We start from the raw sequence: 12,718 nt of genomic DNA on the forward strand, positions 1-12,718 counted from the left end.
TTTCTCTGGTCAACTTACACCCTCTCTTTCTTCCTCTCTTTTCCCTCTTATCCAATCCATTTCCCTAAAGTTTAAACACTCCTTTCCATCAAATTCAAATTTCATTACCTTGAGACATCTTCATCAAAATGCTCAATTTATTTTTACTTTTCACTCCTTTTTAACTCATCAAAACCGTCAGTTTTTTACGGTTGTTGGATATTCAGACATTCATCAACCACAATTTAGATTTACTTGAATACTATATTTCTTTCAATTAAAATAGGTAGAGGTTCATAGTTGATAAGTCATCTCAAAATCTCCAACAAATCAACAAAGTGTAAGAGATAAATTAAATAATAATAGAAATTGTAACAATTGCTTAAGCTTAAGATATCAATTTTTATTATTTTGAAGTTCAATTAACACTACTATGGTAAATTCAAGCATCCAACTTTTAATCCAGTTATAACTTTGATCAAATAAACGGTTAATCTTTTTTAACTGAAATATCGTTATAATTATCGGTGGTCTTTACAATTGACTCTTAATATTTATTTTGTAATTTAACGTGGAGAAAGATTAAATGGTATTTAATTATTGCGAAATATGTGCATTTCTTATATTTGAAAATTAATTTGTTTGTTTTCTTTGTAGGAAATACTTTGCAATTGAAAACTTAAATTTGGAAAATGAACAAATAGAAAAGACAAATAAGAGATCAGATTAATTATATAATTATAATAATGAAAAGAGAAGAAATCAATGAATGTTTTCAAACTTAATTACATTGTCCAATTTTGTTTCAACAACTCGATTTCTTTTCTCTCTCTCTCTCTCTCTCTCTCTCTCTCTCTCTCTCTCTCTTTTAATAAACAAAGGAGGATTAAAAACTATAAATTAGGGATGATGAGTTGAATTAAAATTTTTGTTAGTGAAGGATTAATATTTTATGTTCCTACAACCAATATCTTACTCAACGCACTGAAAGGTGATGATAGAGACCCTTGCAATTTCTTTTTTAAATGTAGAAAAAGGCTTTGAATTCCCACATTTTTTAAAATTCAAACCCAAAATTTTATATTTACATATTTATATACAATATTGGAAAACCCATATTTTATTTATTATTTCTTTTTTTTTTTTGAAGAAAGACATGGCATCACAATGATGCCAGAGGACTCATAAATTTAGACCCCTATTTTAGTTTTTGAACTTTGTATTTTGTTTTATTTTTTGTCCGTGGACTTTTAAAAAAGTACGTTCTTATTCATGATTTTTTTTTTTAAAAAAAACTTAGTTTGATTAATGCAATTTCATTAATTTTGTCGTGATTTTTTTTGTATTTTGATGATTAGACGGTAAGTTATATTAATCCTATTAATTAAATTGATAGATAATTGAGAAATCTTGCTAATTTATTTTATGCTAGAGAATGTAATTAAGAGACTTTGAATTAAATAAATTTAAATTATAAACTAATTTTGTTCCTTTTCTCTGAAACTTGAACCTCTCACATAAGACTACACCCCTTTATTTGTTTATTTTTTAAATTAAAATAATCTTAAAGCAAATTCATGAGAGATATTGGTGTTTAAAACAAAATTGACATATTGATATTTAAGTGTTTAAAATAAAAATAGGATGAAAACTAGTTTAAAATAAACTCTATGAAATTGTTAGCAAATATTCCCGCAATGAATAATAAAATCCAAAAAAGAAAGAAAGAAAAATAATTGGGACAAAGAAAAAAAAAAGAACTCAATGAACTCCAAACTTAAGGCAATACAAAATTTATATGGGGATAAATTGCATCAATCATATGAGTTCTCCAATAAAGCATCAATTTACCATCTAGTCTTTAACTAAAAATTAAAATCTTATATTATTAGGAGTGATTATCTTATTTGGCATCTTAGTCATCCATATATTTTTTAATGCGAGAGTTAACAAAATCTTAATGGCAATGACCAAAATGTGTTTTTTAAGTTCAAGGATCAAAAGATAATAGCATATAAAGTTTAAAGATCAATATAGGATTTAAATATTCATTTTAAAAAAAATATTCATATTGGTAACACTCAGCCATGATAAAAATAAACGAAACTAATAGATTAATACAAGGAATGTGCAATTTAAAAAATTAGGATATATCAAATGTACTTTTAGGAATAATAATTGGAAAAAAAATTAAGTGTATAACAAAGCTCGTGATGAATTGCAAGTTAGGTAAAAAATTTTTGTAAATGATACACTGTCGCTACTAATAACATAGTTTGTTATTGATAGACTTGAAGATTTTGATCAAAATTTTGTTACATTTACAATTCTTTTGTTTTGTGTTTTAACTACTAATATTTTGGACAAACTTAATTATATTTGCGGCTGCCTCTAGCTACAACTAACATTTGGAGTGATTAGAAAATCCAGCTAAATCATGGAATAAAATATAAAAAATCTCACTTGCAAGTACTACGAGAATATAGTATTTTAATTTCTAGAAGAATTTAGCTTAAAATACAATCTCCCAATGAAGATCAACTTATTGGAAGATTGGTTAGGAAATAGATGTCAGGTGCCACTCTTGACGCACAATACCTATTCGTTGAGAATTTGTATAAACTCTCGAAGAGGTGTATATATATGTCATTGATAGTTAATTAGTATCTCCCAACGGGATCAACAATACATAATCTATTCTTAGTCTCTCTTCCACAATGTCAATGTTGTAGTGAGTTTGTTACACCAACTAAAGTCCTTCTTTATCTCTCAAACAACAGTTTATCTCATCAAGGGATACAACCACTCGTGACGCCGTCATTTAGAGATTGAGTCTTTTTTTATATTCCACTAATTGTTTTTACTCTTTTGTTTTTAATATTGCATGCTAAACTCAAATTAAACCCCAAATCAACAATAATTAAGGAAATTTAGAGCATTCTCATGCATTGGAACAAAACAAAGTCATCTTCCATAGTATTAACATGCTACACATAATAATGTTTACATATACATGTAGTGAGTTTGTGACTCCAAAAAATGCTCTTAATTCCAACGTCCAAAGCATCCAATTTACCTACCCGCCAAAATCCAAACTTAATTCAACGTAACCCTAATTAATTTAATTAACTATTCAATTAAATTGAATATTAATTTACATGTACACCTAATTATCTTACGAATTCTATTAATTGTAATTTATTCATGATTAATTCTACATTAAAAAAAGATACCCAAATTATCTCTCAATAATAAAATAGAATTTTATGTTTGTTGAATTAGCTTTTGGTTAAAAATAAAATAAATTAGTAGATTTTATAAAACAAATTACGCTGAGTTTGAACCTAACCTCAATTTCACTATCCAAGACAACTTTTATATTCACATTTTGCTAAACTAAAAGTTAAATAATACATACAATATTTAAGTATCGTGAAGAAAGAAAAATATGACCATAGATTGATTCTATGATAATATAAATTTTAATGATAGAAAGAAAATGTCAACTTCCCAGCTAGATATTGAGAGTGACTTGTTCATATTGGTCTACAAATTAACTTTTCTTAGGAAGATATATATATATATATATATATATATATATATATATATATTTAAAGTCAAAAGCAACTATGCATAAAATTACGACCATATGATTTTGACCCTTTTTTTCTCCCTAAAAAAAATATTATTAATTAAGTCTCAAAAATAATATTATTTAATTTTAGTTTAGTTTTCATTATTTTTCTCTTTATTTTTGCCTTGAAACCTCTTTAACCCAAATACAGAGAATAGAAATAGACACAGAGATATATGACTATGTGTCATCATCAATCAATTGATTAACTAAAAGAAAAAGAAAAAAAAAATAGTACGAAAATTCTAAGAGTTAACAAAAAAAAAAAAAAAAAAAAAGAAAGAAAGAAAGAATTGGTCATACTCATATCATCTTTAATTAAAATTTAAAATGAAGCAAGAAAAAGTGTCACAAATATCACCAAACACCATATGCTTAGTTTAAATATGATTTAAGTGATTAAACACAGTATGAAAGTAATCTTAAAACTTATTATTTGGCAAATTTTCTTCTTACTATTTCATTACTGATGTTAATTCTACTTCTTTAAGTAGGATAAAATTTTATGATTTGAATTTTAATAGATTGTGTTAATATTTTTCAAGAAAGTAGGATGGTTAATATTCTTTTAATTAATGTGCATGTAAAAATAATTCTCTGTTTATATATTATTACCTAAACACATACGTAGTAGATGTTTGATTGGGTTTAGGGAATAATAAAATTTTATGATTAATTAATAGTTAACCAATTCCAAATAGATATGTTGAAATATGAAAATGTCTAATTTTAAAAAGTCAAAGATAATGTTTAGAAATTGAGAATTGAAAAAGTGGATGAAATGTACAATTAATTGTGTTTGAACATCAAAAGCCCTAAACCTCAAATAATTTGTCTAAAAATACGTCTCATTTAAAGCTTTTGTAGATATATTAATGCCAAAATAGGATGAAATTGTTTGACCCATGAAAATTCAGACATTGAAGCCGCCAAATATCTCCTTAAAAGTCAATACTCAACATTAAAATTTCTCCACCTTCTCTGTATCATTAATTCATGTTGTCACACTACTTTTCTTTGTATCAACTAAAGTTAGGTATTTTTATTATATGAATTTCATACTTCCTTCCGTTAAAACGTTAAAAGTTCGAATTTTCACTTCTACGTAATGTATTTCTCTCTATTTTTCGAGGGCGTACTTGTTATTATTTATTTATTATTAATGTATATTAAAATTGTCGGTATTATTTTAATTTATTTTAAAATTCAAGTTATTTGCATAATTATTTTTTTCATTTCATATGTTATGTCCAACACATGAGTAGTTTTAGGAATAATGTTATATATTCCTTTCGATTCTTTTGCATTGGACTATCCCATCAATTTCACCTCATTTTAAGAAAAAAGAAAAAGAAATTCGAATAAAAATTTGAAAGTTTGAAGGAATAAAACATACTTTGATTAGAAATGTGTCGATATTATAAAATCTCGTTTAGTAATTATCATTTTGTCTTTTGTTTTTTAAAATTAAGTTTATCTTTTTTTTATTGAAATTTTTATATATTTTAAGTAAACGGATCTCTAATTTTTTAGAAGAAAAATAATTTTCTTTCCGTTTTAAAATTTGCTTTCATATTTGAAAATATTGACCTAAAAAAGAGGCAACAAATAAAGTAGTTATCATTTTAACTTTTAAAATATGTATATTTTGTTTTAGTGAGATGGTATTTCTATTTGGTGCACACGTGGCAAAAGAGATGAAAAAGGATGGATCACTTGGTGAGATCCACTGGGCCAAATAAATGTGTTTTCACGGGCCTATAACTTACCCATCACCATCAGGCAATACCCGGTCCATAAACGGCCCACAACAGTATGAGATTAGTATATTTTATGTCTTCATTATTTTCTTTGCTAAATTGCAAAAATTAACATTGCCATTTGTCTTTTTAAATACTTTTAAAACTTTTAATAATATATTTAAACTCAAAAGAAAGTAATCATTTTTTTACCATTAGTTTTCTTCTTTTAAGAAATCATTCCAAAATTATATGTACGTCATTGTTGAAAGGGTTCGAGAAAACAATAAACTCAAAACACTTTTAAATAGTTTGGTTGTTGTTTCACATTGTCTTAGTCGGAAACACTTACAGCTTGAGCATGATGAACCTAGTTAAATTACAAAGTCGTTTTTTAGAAAGGTTAAATTACTTAGTTAGAGAGTGGAATTAATGTATGAGTAGTATAAAAACTTCGAGAGAGAGAGAGAGCACTCTAGTAATTGAGATTGATGAGATAATGTTCGTAAGTAATCATAACAAATTTTCACGTTATGGATTTTTTTTATCGATCGTGATTTTTCTTCAAATTTAGAGTTTTCCATGTGAAATCTTTTGTTTGTTAGTTTTGTTGTTTTCTTTTAACTTGTAGTAGAAGATTTTTCTCAAAAATTGTTAACATACATATAAAAATCGCTAATAACTCATTTAAAAGATATCTCTAATTTTCAAAAGTTATATTACTACCCTTAACAGTCGAAAAAAAATTTAAAAAATATCCTCATTGTGAGTATATGGGCCAAAATCGTACACCATTTCACCTTTCTCTTCCAACTTTTTTTCGTTCAACTTAAATATATTGTCTTATCCTTGGGTTATCTCTCTACTTTTTACTCTCTTAATTCTCTTATATTCCTCAATCTCTAAAACTATCTCCTTCGATAAATGTTTTAACAATGTTGTCACTTAATTTAAATATATTTGTTGCGATCACTTAGGGAACCACCAAGGGTTCTTTAATTTAATACATTTAACCAATAAAAACGTTTACGCAATGACATATATGAAATTTTAGAATGTGGTTTTTTCACATTGAATTTGAATGTCGCACAAGACATCCTAACAATCACATAAACATTAACAAATCAACAAAACTAGAAGCAATAATAATACATAGGAGCTAGTAACCTAAGTTTGATGATTATAAACCTCCTATGTCTCTGAGGCAGTGTGAAAAATATCACTAATATATTTAAGTCAAATGATTATAACATTGTACTTATATATAAATGATTGAATATAATCTCACACTAAAGTCCAACTTAGCTAAGCACCTAGGCTCCCCCTAAGTATGTGATATTAATCAACAGTATCGAAGTACTTAGGCTCTGTCCCCAAGTGTATGTGACTTCCTCTCATTTGAGAACATATCTTTCCTTCTTATTTTGAACTTCCTTCGCATGAAAACTTAGGCTTCTTCAAGTGTTTTAGAACCCCCTTATTGATGATTGGTACCTTAAGATCTCTCTAAGGTTGAAAAATCCTATCACTTTTGCTTTAAGCTCACTCTAAGATCGAAAAATATATACTTCTTGAAACATAAACGTTTATTTTGAGAATAACATACGTAATTTGTCATCACGCTCAAACAAGCACACTAAAAAAAGTAATCTATATATCGAACTCCAATGATATCACAAAATAATATATGTGGCAACCCTAACAACGAAGATCTTTTTGGCTTAAATAGCATAGCAACTTGAGACACAACCTCCAAGACAAGATCTCACCTAAACAAACTCTAAGACAAACAACAAAAGGCCCAAATATCATAAATCTAACAATATTGAGATATAATTTTTAAAAAAAACATATTTTTTTTTTTAATTTAAAAATGTGTGATTTTAATTTTAGTTCAATAAACAGATTAGAACCCTAAACTTACAAAGAAAAATCAATATATTTTAATATTGAGAAAAAAGATCATTTGAAGTGAACAGTAACAATAGGAAATAAAAAACAATAATTAAAATGAAATTGTAGTTTAAAAGTTATTAGATTACAAAACATGGTCTCAAATTATAATTAAGAACCATAAACTATGGTTTAGATGTTAGTTTATATTTAAATGTGGAAGAAGTTGGTCAACCCCACTAGTGAAACATGAATCACAAAATTCAGAATCTTTCTTTTGGGAAAATTTTTCAAATTTGGATTAACTCAATTTAATCTGCATTTTTCCACTAGAAACACAGAATCTGAATTGCAATGAAATTGCTAAGATTGCATTTTTGAATTTACTTTCGTTCGTTTAGACATTACAATTGTGGGTACATGTAGAGAGAGAGAAGATATAGAATGATATATGAATGTGATTGTGAAGTGGGGGATTGACATTATCATCATAAGCAATGAACACAAAAAGCTCAACCGATTGCTTCAAAAGCAAATCTTTTTGGGTTTTGTTTTGTCAAAATCCACCGACGCCCCAAACTAACTTCATATATCTTCTCTTTTATTTTTATAATTGTCTCAGTTTAAATATTTTCTTTTCTTTTCTTATTTCATCTCTAAATTATAATAATTTGTATTTTAAATATTTAATATTATAAATCAAATTAAAATAATTTACGTCTCAAATATATAAACTATTACAATTTAGATTATAATAACTAATTTCATGCTTCAAAGTTTTTAAGTTCTCATTTGAAGAGTAAAAGAAATAGAGGTCTATATTCTTTAATTTTTTTTTTTAATTGTCTATGCTAACATTTTAATACTTCTATCTTTTAAAATTATATTATCGTATTATAAGTTAGGGATGACATAAAAAATGATAATGAAGAGAACTTAGATCATACTTATCAAACCGTGGTAGAAATTGATATAATCGTAATGAAATTTTATTGATGGATGGGAAAATGATAATTAATGAGTGTGAATCGTAAACACAATTGAATTACTTTTTGATTGTGTATACTTAAAATAATGACTTTTGTAAAATTTATTGTTATATTATTGTTATGTTACGTCTACCTTTGATGATCAAATAGTGTCAATATAAGTAACAGTAACAATAAGAATGACACAAAATAAAATAAATGTAGATGTAACAGAAACAATAACAATAATCATAATAGTAACTATATCAGTAACGGTAATATAGTAGAACATAGTTCTTATGCATAATTCGATTAAACACCCTCAACTCATGAATCGGATTGCATTATTTCATTTCAGATTTGGATGTCTGTTACAATTTCTTAACACAAGTAAAAAACACAAAAGTAATCAAATGGAGCTCACTTTTTTATTCTCATTGATCTATTACGATTTCATTGGGTAAATATGACTTTAATTCAATTAACATAAATATGTGTTATCAATAAAATAGGTAAGTGGTTTGAATTTCGCATTCCCTATTACAGAAATAATGGACTAACCAAAATAAAGAGATCATTAAACCGTAAACTTTAGTTTTGAAATTAACTTTAACAAAAATCACACACATATTATTGATCGTAAGGTCTCAAAAATTCGATTCTTTCGCTATCTATATTTAAAAAAAAAATCATATTAATTATTTTAAGTTGTTAAAATATGCTTTATTCTATTAACATAAAATTCATAGAAATCATGAAATCGTAAAAGCTCTTTTCAATATCTCATATATCGTCAAAATAAAACAAGTATGAGTTTTTTTAAGTATTAGTTATTATTTTTAATTATTTTAATATAATTGTCGAGCTAACCTAGTTTAACTATAATTGATAAAATCTTTCGTATTCATAAACTCATTGAAGAAATTAAATAAAAATTAACTCCAATCATAATAACTTGGTTTCTTTTTTTTAAAAAAATAGATATTTTGAATAAGCTAGTTGAATATTGAGCAGTAAATATCAAATTGATAAAAAAGAATGATTATAAAAGAATGTAATTAGATCAAATATTGCATATATTAATTAGACATTTATAAATAATAAAGAACTACTTACTTCAACGGTTTGTCTTAATCCTCATAATAAACGGAGATCCCAACTACAATATCCCATCAAATTAAAACTAAAATTGTATGCTATTGCTCACATTAATAAACCCCCCATTTTAATATCTTCAATCAATCCAACCCAATTAAATTTCTTACTAATTTTCTTTTACAAAATAAAAATACAAATTTTGTTATTATTTAATAAATATGACCAACCAATACTCCAAATTAATTTGCTTGTTTATCTTTCATTCACAAGCCGGCAACTAACCCCATTTATAATAAATAAAAATTAGGACTCAAACTTATAATTTAATTTTTTATATATAAAAAAAAAAAAAAAAAACTCAATTTTCTTATCATTTTTAGGTACCGGTAATTAATCTAAGATTTTAATTTCCCTTTTTTAAGAATAGAAGTGCTTTAGGTGAGTATATCATATTATTAGATATATGGATAAAATATTAGATATTGAAGTAAATCTCGATTTTAGTTAAAATTATGAATAAAAATCTGATCAAGACTAAAATATTTTTTATGACAATCAATTATTACATTTACGAATTAACAAGTTGGTTTTTTTTTAAATGGTAAATGTAGAAAAGGTGATAGATTTTAAAAAAAAAATAAAGATGATTGGGTATCAAATATAGATGAAATTTTCCATTTTCCGAAAATGAAATGAAATAAAATAAAATAAGATTTTCCACATGGAGAAGTTGTTGAAGCATATTGTATTGAAAGTTTTTCCTAATTCAAATACTTTGTAATTGAAATTAGTTTTACCCAATAGGCTGTACGTTTGCCTAAAAAAGCCAATAGTCTATGAACATTAATCTTTGGTTTACTTTGCACAATAAATAAATTCTTATATACATACATATACATCCCATAATTTACTAGGGAAAAAAATTATATTCAACCCAAGACATAGATATGGATTCACTTCCCACAATTATCCCAACAACAATATTATTGTCTCTTCCATTAAAACTAACATCTCATGCTAATATTAATTTACACATACCTACTTATGACTTCAATAACTCCCAAACATGGGGTAGAACAAAAAAAGGACATATTTCTTCGTATCAAACTCCAATGTGATCGACTAGGCTTTTTTTTAAGAAAAAAGAAACTAAAAAGAACGACAATTAATAGTTAATAAATAATTTATATGTGGATGTTTTTCATCAAACTAAATGATATATAATGTTTTCATACATGAGCACCATGTTCATGAGTCACAAATATTATAGTGGGTGCTTAACGAAATAGGAAAAAAAACATTAATAACACTTTAACGTTGTAGATTGTGATTAGTTTATAATTTAGTGAAAATAGGTTAGTTACTGATATTGATATTATTTTAATTTCGTTTACATATATTACATAAAAGCTTCTTTGTACCTATATTAAATTTGTCGATGATATGATTGAAGTATAAAGAAACTACATATTAACTCAATAAAAGAAAAAGATAGATTTTCATTAAAAATAATAACACGTTTTTAGTTAAAAGAAAATAATATTATACTTTAGAGTTTCCATTTTCTATTAGAAGGAAGTAAAATAAAATAATATCTTTAAAGGAAAAAAAAAATAAAATATTTAGAGATTGTTATATAATCTGAACTACCAAATTATTTTGGGATCAAATCAACTACAAAATAATAATAATAATAATAATTATTATTATTATTATTATGTGTCCCTTTCTAATTAAATGAAAGACTGCCAACTATATTATTCTAAAAAAGACTACTAAGTATATGATGAGATACTAATGTGAAAGATTTAAAATTTTAAAATATCGTAGTTATATAATGTCTAAATTTAAAAGGATATTCATTAAGTCATTTTCAAAAGGTATAATTAATCAATTAATCAATTCAACCACATTTGGAAGTCGAATTGAAACCATTTTCTTGGTGCATTTTAAAAGAGATACCGACAAAAACTTTATTACTATTACTATTATTATTTGATAAGGTAAGATACTAAATCATTTCATAATAATAATATTACTTGATATGGTAAGATACTCGATTCTTTAAATTTTAAGAATTAAAAGTATATGTTATTATAGAAAGAGTTGTTTTCTAAATATTTATAATTATAGTAAAATATTTATTTTTTCTAACATAAATTAATATCATTTATACAGAGTAATAAATGTTTGTTGGTAGGTAGATAAATCTATAAATTTCTTTTATATTTTAAAATATTTGGTAAATATAGTAAAACAAATCAAAATATTTATAAAATATAATAAAAATTTATATTATATTAATATTGATGATAAAAAAAATAACGTTATTGTTAATAAAATTTGAAAATTGATATATTTTATAAATATTTTCAACAACGAATCATTTATAATAATTTCTCATTCTTATACTTGGAGAATTTAAACTTTTATGATAACATGGTTGTATCATAGAATTTGTGTAGGTTTGCATAAATTATTGTGCACTCATAGTTCTAAAAAATTCAATACTTTTAGTTCAAGGAAAATAATACATGTCAAAGTACCAAAAGGTGGTATTTTTTTTCGAAGAAAAACTAATATTAAAGTTAAACAATACGTGTTGATATTTACTAAAATTGTTATTCTTAGAAAAATAATAGTTTAAATCTTATTTTGATCTATCAACTTCGCATCTTGTTCGATTTTGGTCATTGAATTTGAACTTTTAAAAGCATATGTTTTAATCCCTAATCTTTTAAAAAGTGCATATGTCTCTACTTATAACTAATGACGCGTCGTTTCTATATTATATTTGCTCTTAATAATTTAAGATTTTTACTTTTAATTAAAGTCTAAATAGTGAATTCATATTTTATTGAATAACTACAAAAGTAATTTTAAGATTTTGATCATCACCATTTACTTTACTTACTCGACTCATATACTAGATGCAAATTCATCTACATACAATTTTCTTTGTGATTCATTGAGGTATTTTTTTTCTCTCTTCCTCTCCATTATTTCTTTTTTTTCTTAGCATTTTGCGATTCATTTTAGGAATATTTATCTATTTTATATCCTTTTATATTCGTGAGTGATCGGGCTAGCTTAAGGACACCTCGACTCATCTCATGGACAAACCGTATAATCTTACAACATATGTGTTTATACTTATGATGTACTTATTTTATTTTTTTGTCGTAAGCTCAATATTATTGTTTTTATTGTTTCAACGTTTTTCTCTCCATTTATCTCAAAGATTTCAATTTGAAACAATAAATAGATTTGTCTTTAAGATTTTAATTTGAAAAAAATAAATAAGTAAAGAGGGGAGAGGGGAAGGTGAGAGATTTAAGATTTTTTTGGGAATTCATGTGTTGAATATTATGTTTCTTTATTGGTATGAAAGATCATTCGAATAAATT

Source organism: Cucumis melo, chromosome 12 (genome assembly GCF_025177605.1).
Source record: "Cucumis melo cultivar AY chromosome 12, USDA_Cmelo_AY_1.0, whole genome shotgun sequence".
In the NCBI taxonomy this organism is placed as follows: domain Eukaryota; kingdom Viridiplantae; phylum Streptophyta; class Magnoliopsida; order Cucurbitales; family Cucurbitaceae; genus Cucumis; species Cucumis melo.